Source organism: Carlito syrichta, unplaced genomic scaffold (genome assembly GCF_000164805.1).
Source record: "Carlito syrichta isolate Samal-C Ts95f unplaced genomic scaffold, Tarsius_syrichta-2.0.1 Scaffold158442, whole genome shotgun sequence".
Classification (NCBI taxonomy): Eukaryota; Metazoa; Chordata; class Mammalia; order Primates; family Tarsiidae; genus Carlito; species Carlito syrichta.
Window position 1 is genome coordinate 40,663 of NW_007102538.1, and position 9,552 is coordinate 50,214.

Below are 9,552 nucleotides of genomic sequence, written 5' to 3' on the forward strand. Positions count from 1 at the left end.
ACATAGTAGTAGCACAAGGGATCCTTGTGGTGATAAAATAATTCTACCTTAATTGTGGTGGTGGTCACACAAATCTAAGTATGTGATAAAATTGCATAGAACCACATACATCCACCCACACAAATGAGCACATGCAAAACTAGTGAAATCTGAATAAGCCCTGTGGATTTTATCAATGTCGATTTCCTGTTTTTGATATCTTGCTATAGTTATGTAACACGTTACCATGATGAAATAAAAAGTAAGTGGCGGGTGCCTGGGATCTTTGTGTAGATTTTCAGAACTTCTTGTGATTCTAATCATTTCAAAATTGAAAGCTAAAAAGTCAACAAGTTGAAGCCAGTAATATATAAAATATATAACACATTATGACCAAGAGAGACTGATTGCAGGAATGTGAGGTTGTTTAACATTTTAAAATCAATCAAGAATAAGGTAGCCGGGCTCGGTGGCTCAGCCTGTAATCCCGCACCTTTGGGTGAGTGAATTGCCGGAGCCTGCGGGTTCGAGACCCGCCTGGGCAACTTGGCGAGACCTTATCTCTACAATAAATCAAAAAATCAGCCGGGCGTGGTAGCGCATGCCTGTAATTCTGGCTACTTGGAAGGCTGAGGAGGAAGGATCGCCAGAGCCCAGCAGGTTGAGGCTTCGGTGGCCGGGAGCGGCCACTGCACTCCAGTCTGGGCGACCAAATGAGACTCCAACTCAAAAAAAAAAAAAAAAAAAAGAGTAAGACCAGGCTTTCCAAGGTTGTAGAACGCTGGAAGGATCCTAACAGGAAAGAGTGAATTATTTGCAAAACCACAACTTTCCTTGAACGCTTTAAAATACTGAGGACCCAGGGCAGCCAAGTAGTCAGAAATCCAAGAACGGGCAGGCTCTTTCAAGGAGAAGGGGTTGTGAACACTAGCTCGGCCATGGCAGAGCACACCGAGTCCCATACCGGTAGGTAAGGATGATTCAGCTCAAATTTTTAACAAGCTGCTAAGGCCGGAAAGGCCAAGCATGAAAGTGTAGAACTTCTGGGAGCCGCGGAGGGAAGACCGGCCGGCACACGCTCACAGGCTCTCCCCCAGGGACTTCCAACAAGAGCACACTGGAGAGGCTGGGGGCAGGACAGGCCAGCCTAGAAGTCTCCCCGGTTGGTGTCCACTTGGAGGAGTGGGGTGGCTGCTGGCTCAGGAGAGACAAGAAGCCCCCTCCAGAACTTCCTTCATAAGAACAGAAGCCTTTTCCGGCTTTGGAAGTGCTCGTTCCCCGGGCACAAGTAGCCGGGAGAAAGAAAAAGAAAAATGCCCTCCCCTTCCACGAGAGGGGCGGGACGCCATGGGCTCAGCCCACTGGAGGATTCCTGCCTTTGGTGGAGGAGGAGTCTCATCCCAGGGGAGGGAGAAGCCTCTCCCCGGGTCTAGATCTGCCCCCTTCTTTTCTTAAGCTCGCAAGTAGCGAACAGCACACAGCAACTGTCTGTGACCCGAGAGAGACAAGAGCACAGAGGCCAGTTCTGAGTCACAGTCACACAAGGAAGTCTGAAAAATGATGGTAGGGCAGGAGCACGGAGAAAAGCTTTCCAATAATGCAACCCCCGCACTGGAGCAGAAGGCAATGCTGGAAGAATTCGAAGTCCGGTGTTAACCACAACAATAATAAAGCCCATACTCAGCTGAACTCAGCTGAGCCCCTGGCTAGAATAACTCAATCTTCTACACTAAGGGCCTGGCAGGAGAGGTATGCCCAATTTCAGGCATAAACACCACTTAGCCCGGCCTCTACTGTCTTACACAAGACATTCAGCACTCAACCAAAACGTATAAGACACACAAGAAAGCAAGGAAAGTGATCTACTCTCGAGAGACAAAAATAATCATTAAAACCAGATTCATATGGCCGGGCTCAGTGGCTCAGTCTGTAACCCCAGCACTTTGGAAGGCTGAGGCGAGTGGATTGCCTGAGCCTGCAGGTTCGAGAGCAGCCTGGGCAACTTGGCCAGACCTCATCTCTACAATAAAAAAAAAAAAAATTAGTTGGGTATGGTAGTGCGCGCCTGTAGTTCTGGACACTGGGGTGGTGATGGAATGAGACTCCGACTCGAAAAAAAAAGCAAACAAGTCATAGAAGACATGTGGAAACTATCAAACAGGAAAATCAAAATGAGTAAAATCATAACTGATTAATATGCTATTAGCAAAAATGAAAAAGGTAGAAACAGGCCTGAGTCAAATGGAAACACTGGAAGGAAAACAAAAGCAAAAACAACCAATAACAGAGGTATCTTTGATGGGCTTCTCAGGATATTTGACACTATCAAGGGAAAAAAAATCAGTGAACTTGAAGACAGATCAATGACAGATTCCCAAGCTGAAGCACATGTAGAAAAAAAAAGTGAAGGAAAAAAAAAAAAGGAACAGAACAAAGTATCCAAGAGCTGTAGGACAATATAAAACAATCTTCTACATGCAGTTGAAATCCTAGAATGAAAGAGAACAGACAGAAGAAATATTTGAAGCAATAAAGGCTAAAAATTTTCAAAAATAATAAGACATCAAACAATAGATTTAAAAGGTCCAAGAACCCTCCAAAAGAATAAATACAAAACAAAAAAAGAACACTTAGACAGTCATATAAAAACTGCAGAAAACCAAAGGTAAAGAGGAAATCTTTGCCAACCAGAGTAAAAAGAATAGAAAGTTGGCTGGTGCAATGGCTCAGGCCTGTACTCCCAGCACTTTGAAAGCCAAGGCGGGAGGATCTCAGGAATACTAGAAAGCCTGGGCCATACAGTAAGACACTGTCTCTACAAAAAATAAAACAATCAGCCAGGTGTGTTGGCATAGGCCTGCTGTCCCAGCTACTTGGGAGGCTGAGGTGGGAGGATCGCTTGAGCCCAGGGGGTCAAGGCTGCTGTGAACTATGAACCACTGTACTGCAGCCTGGGTGACAGAGTGAGACCCTGTCTCTCTCGCACGCTCTCTCTCTCTCTCTAAACAACCAGGGTAGAAAGTACATTACATAGAAGAGCAAAGATAAGCATTACAGTAGCCTTGTTAGAAATTATGTAAACCATAAGGTAATTGAACGATGCCTTTAAATAAGCTGGAAGGAAACAAAATAACTAGAAAAAAATATCTTTTAAAAATCAAGCAAAATAATGACTTTTTCAAATAAACAAAAGCTGAAAAATTCATTAGTAGTCGAGTTGTGTTTCAAGAAAGGTTAAAGCAAGTTCCTTGGAGAAAAAAAAAATATGGTGTTAAACATAAGTGTGTACCTATACAAATAAATGTTCTCTGGAAATGATTAAAATAAACAAGACCTCTTTCTTATTTTTAACCACTCTGAAAGAAAATTGATTTTCTCAAGCAAACATAGTAGCAACGTATTATGAGTTTATAGCACATGTGAAAGTAAAATTTATTAAAGCTATAATACAAAAGATGGGAAGGAAAAAATGGAAGTATACTTTTGAGCAAGCATTAAACATTTTTTTAACCACTGCTCTCCATCCTGGGCGACAGCAAGATTCTGTAAAAAAAAAAAAAAAAAAAAATTAAAGAGCTATAGCCAAAAGTGGAGACAAAATAGAATAGAGAATACAAAATATCCAAAAGCAGGCAGAAAAGTGAGAAAAAGAAAAAAAAAAAACATGGAACAAATCAAGAAAAATAAGATGGTAAATTTTAATCAGTCATGTCAATAAGTACATTACATGTTAATGGTCTAAACATGACAATTAAAAAACAGGGATTGTTAGATTAGATGACATAGTAAAAACCACAAGAGACCAAATTAAGTATAAAGACATAAACACATCAAAATAAAAAAGATGAGCTGGGCTCAGTGGCTCAGCCTGTAATCCCGTGCCTTTGGGAGGCTGAGGTGAGTGGATTGCCTGAACCCGCGGGTTCGAGACCTGCCTGGGCAGCAAGACCTCATCTCTACAATCAATCAAAAAATCAGCCGGGCGTGGTAACGCACGCCTGTAGTTCCGGCTACTCGGAAGGCTGAAGCGGAAGGATTGCCAGAGCCCAGCAGGTCGAGGCTGCGGTGGCCGGGAGTCTGGGCGACCAAGTGAGACCCCAACTCAAAAAATAAATAAATAAATAAAATTAAAAAGATGAAAAAGTATATATTATAGGTTCTAGTAATCAGTGATTACGTCTCAGCTCTAAGTTCACATTCAATGCCCGATCTGTGAGCAGGCTCTTTATTTTTCCTTTACCCCTGGTGAAATGTTAGTCTGTCGAGAGCACTGAAGAGGCCCTGCAGAAGGAGGGGTCTTGGTTCTGGCGGCTCATTCACCAGTACCTTGGACAGCATTTCCCACCATTCTTGCGGTTTTCCCTGGTGCTTGGTGCACAGAATTCAGTCTTCTCCAGTGTGTGGCTGCCGTATGTTTTCCCCAGATCTCAGCCTGAGCAGTGGCGGTGCGGCTGGCAGCCTGAGACAGCCCAGGGCTCCGTGCCAACTCCTCATCTCCGTGAGCATGCACACGGGATCCCAAGGGGATGGCCATCTATTGAGCCAACCATTCGAAATTCATCCACACAGTCACCCAGAGTGGCCTTGGCTTTCCACACCCTCCTCTCAGCTCCAAACACATGCACGTCGGGGGTCCTGCGGAGCTGACCCCCTAGCGAGCCGGTCCCTCAACCGGCACCCCCTACATTGGCCCGGAGTGTCATACACAGAGGCGCACTAGGTTCTGGCACAAGGAAGCCTCTCCAGCTCCCAGTTTCACAGAGCCTGCGTGGAAACTTGCCCCACCCCGTACACCTGACTTCTCCGCCCGTCTCCATTATCTGTGGCACATCTGGATTCTCTTCAGCCCTCCCAACGCAGACCCCGTGCGTTCTCGGCCTCATTCTCACATCTCTGAGCGCTTCTGGGTCCTTCCCAGGTACCAGGGACTAGCTCTTGCTCAGGTGACCCAGGAGACCTCTCCACCCTCCAGCACTTGCAGCCACACCTTCTTCGATGAGGTCTGATCTCCCTCCCAAGATGGTCCTCACTTCTCATGTCTGCAGTGTCCTGTAGAATTCGCTTTCCATTTGTGTAGATACCTTCCTGTCCTGGTGATAGGGATTTTTCAGGTCGGCCCGGGCCTCGAGAGTGTCAGCTCAATGGGTGGCCACCCGAGCCCCAGAGAGGGTCAGCTTGAGGGGCTGGTCAGCCGAGCCCCAGAAGTGTTGGCCCCGACGGGCTGGCCAGCCAAGCCCTGAGAGTGTGGCTGCTTTGGCGGGCTGGCAGATCGAGCCCCCTGAGTGTTTTAGCTTCGGAGTCTCGCCTCCTTCCAGCAGCTCTCCTGGTTCAGTCGGTTGTCCGCTGGTAAGCCAGCCTCTGGGGTGCATGGCTCTGTGGCGCCAATGACCTTCTGCAGCTCTTCAGGCTGAGGTTCTTGTCCCATGCCCGGGAAGAATGAGGGACACGGACAGCCGGAAAGTGGGCACGCAGGATTCATTGAGAGGACAGAAAAGCTCCCACCGTGGGAGGGAATCCAAAGGGGTTGCCAGTTCGGGGCTGAAACCTGGTGCTTATGTAGCCCTAACACGGAGTCCATCGGCTAGCACCAGCTGTGAGCTGATCGGCAGGCACTAGCTGTTCTGATTGGCCAGTACTAAGGACCAATCGGAGGAGGTGGAGGCCTAATGGTGAGTTGATTGGTTGGCACTTGGCAGCCAGCTGATGGATTGCTTTTCCATCCCAGCAGTGAGTACTTAAGCTCTATCCTGAGAGGTTGGCAGGGGGCTTGTTTACCAATGCTGAGCCTGAGAGGCCGGCTGGGAGTTTGCTACGTTGTTACTGGGTCACTGGCTACATTGTACTGGGTTGTTTGCTACATTGTTACCAAAGGACCTGCCCTTTCTGCCTGCCTAACCTTTCTCTGGCTATCTCTTGTCTCACTGGCTTGATCATTTTTATATTAAACCTCCTCTGCTTCAGTGGCCGTGTGGGAAACAAACAAAAAGAGTCTGCTTATTGGATCCAGGTTGGAACCTGAAAAATATGAGCAAATCAAACTCGCAGCAGGCAGCAAGAAGGAAAAAATATTTTTTAAAAGGTTAGAAACAAATGAAATTGAATAGAAAACAATGGAGAAAATCAGTGAAACCAAAGCCTGATTATTTGAAAAGATTAATAAAAGTAATGAATCTTTAGCCAGTCAAAGAAGAAGAAGGAGAAGGATGAGGAGGATAAATATATTACTAACATCATAAATGAAAGAGGGAGTATCATTAAAATTCCTGCAGATTGCTAATGGACTATTACAAACAGCTTTGTGCTCATAAATTTTAAAACTTAGAATAACATATTCTTTGAAAGCTACAAGCTACCAAGGCTTACTAAAAAATAATTATAAATGCAAAAATAGATAAACTGGATGGTCCTATAGATCTACTACAAAAATTTGTACTTAAAAATTTTGCAAAAATAAAACTCCATGCCCAGATGGTTTCACTGGCAAATTCAACCACAAATTTAAGGAATAAGTAACACCCATTCTATGCGGTCTCTTTCAGAAGTAGAAGAGGAGGGATACTTCACATTTAATTTATGAAGTCTGTGCTACCCTGATATCAAAACTAGACAAAGACACTACAAAAAAAGACAATTTCAGAACAATAAGTTCCATTAACATAAACCCTAAAATCCCTTTTAAGAAAGGATAGTACATAATGACAAAGTAGGGGTTTATCCCAGGAAGGAATGGTTGGTTCCACATTTAAAAATCAGTCAATATAATTCACCTTATCAACAGAGTAAAGCAGAAAAATCATATGGTGACCTCAAAATGCAGAAAAAGCCTATGTTAAGGCACCACTCTTCATAACTAAAGCTCTCTGACAATGACAAATAAAACAGAACTTTAAGTCAATCAAAATAATTTACAGACAACATATTATCAATGGTAAAATATTGAATAGTTGCTCCCTTTGTTTGTAAACAAAATTAAAACACCCACAGTCACTGCTTCTACATAACATGATGCAGTGGATCTTAGCCAATGGAATAAGGCAAGAAAAAGAAAACTTGGATTTGAGGATGTAAACTGTATTTGTAGGCAACATGGTTGTGGCATAGCAAATATTTTTAAGAATCAGCAAACAAACTTCTAAATTAATAATACATCTAGCAAAATTCACCGCATACAATATGATGCAAGTAATATACAAACATCAATTGTATATAGTTGCAAAAAATTAGAAAATGAAAGTAAGAAAATTGTATAATGCCATGGAAAAGAATCAAATACCTGTGAATAAATCCAATGAAAAAAATGTGTAAGCTCTCTATAAATATAAAACTGTAAAATGTTGCTGAGAACAAAAAAGGAAGTGTTAAAGAAATGAAGAGATATCTCATGTTCATGGATTGAAAGACTGCAGTACTGCTAAGATGACAATTTTTCCCAAAGTGACCTGCAGATTTAATACAATTTCAATCAAAATCCTCACAAGTTTTATTACGAGAGCTCAGAATAAAAGAATCTAAAATAACCAAGATAACCTTGAAGAAGATTTTTGGGTTTGTCACATTCACCTACTTTAAAACCTAACATAAAGCTACAGTAACTAAGAGAGTGATCAATGGAACTTATTATAGAGTTCAGGAATCGATCACTACATATACAGCCCCCTGATTTATGATAAAGGCACAGGTGTAATTCGGAGAGGAAAGGGTGATCTTTTCAACAAAGGGTTCCAGAAGAATTGGCTATTCAAAAAAGAACCTTGGCCTTATGCCATATATAAAATTAATTTGCGATGAATCATATATCCAAGCAACAAAGTTAATATAGAAAACTTCTAGAAGAAAATACAGAAGACTATCCTCATAATCTTGGGCTAAACAAAGATCTATTAAACCATGTGCAACGACACTAACTCTTAAGAAATGACAAATTGGACTTAATGAAAATAAAATAAAATAAACTTTTGTTCAGCAAGGGCCATTACTAAGAAAACAAGTCGGCAAGCCCACAATTTGGGAGAAGGTATTGGCAATACCTCGTTCTGACAAAGACTTCATATCCAGAATGTATCACAAACTCCTGCAAATCTGTAAGAAAAAGAGAAACAGTCGAATGTCCAAATGGGCCAAAAGACGGCTCCCAGTTTCTGGTCTGGCACGTAAGGAGCTTAGAAGTCATCGCTCCATCCTACAACAAGTGAAAGGCAGAACAAATTGAAAATCAACGATGCTTCTTAGATGGCCAGAGACGTGAGGTCACAGGGAACACTGCTCCACCCCAAATGAGAGAGACAGACAGACACAGAGAACCACGGCTCACCTGGCCAGGAACCTGGGAGCAAAGGCTCTGCAGGAACGTGTGCATGGAAGAACATCCTAACCGGTGGTGGACAGTCTGCGCGCTAAACATGCCAAGAGGTCTGATGTTAGCTGTGGGCTTGAAAAACACAAACAAATGCCAGGAGGGCCCCGTCCCAGAGGACCCCCACTTTTGTAAATTTTGCCTTCGGGCGCGGGACTAGGTGCGTACAGTGGACAGTGGAGAAAAACTCTGCTCCTCTTGACTGGGCCTGTCACAGGAGAAATGGTTTCATCAGAGCCTATCCTGCTGGGGTTTCACCCGAGCCTCACTGGCCCGAGGGAGGGGGCGGTACGAACAAAAGACTGTCCCTGCAGAAAAGAAGACGTACAAATGACTAGCACCTACGTGCAGAGGTACGCACCATCACTCCTAATCAGCAACATGCAAATTAAAACCGCAATAAGACACGGCCTCGTACTCGGCAGAAGGGCAGAAACGGAGAGGATGACCCATACCAGGAGCTGGTGAGAGCACGGAGTGACGGGCGCTCTCCAACACGGCCTCTGGTGTGACGTCACTTCAGCCCCTCCGGGAACCCGCTTGACCAAATGTGTGGACGCCCTCGGACCCAGCAGTGCCATTCCGAGATGTAGAAATGCGCACGCACATTCCCCAAGAGGCATGGGCAAGAGTGCTCACCACAGCCTAGGCTTGACACCCAATGGGAGATGCCCAGATGCCTCCCGCAGGGGCACAGGCACACTACAAAACAGTCGTCTGCAGAGCCCCACAGGCTGAGGACACAGCACCAGGTGAACAGGGCACAACACAGCGAGGAGCAGAGGCCGGATACAGGTGAAGACACACCGTGTGCTTCCACGTCTGTGACGTTCACGACAGGCAAAACGGCCTTCTGTGAGCGAGGTCACCTCTGCTGGGTGTTACACCTGGAAGAGAGCGTGAAGTGGCCTCTGAGGTTCGGTGACTGCCTTGGGTGCTGGGAAACTGGACACTTCATGGAGCCCGCCCTCACAATCTGTGCCGCTGTGGTCCTACTTGTTGTCCTCTAATAAAAATCTACATGATGAAAACAGGAATGGATTGGCACTTTCTTATCTGGAAGAAAGGACCCACCCACGATCCATGATCTATAATAGTGAGATATGCGATGTGTTCTCTTTATTTTTTTTTATTTTTATTTTTATTTATTTATTTATTTTTGAGTCGGAGTCTCACTCCATCGCCCAGACTGGAGGGCAGCGGCCGCTCCCGGCCACCGC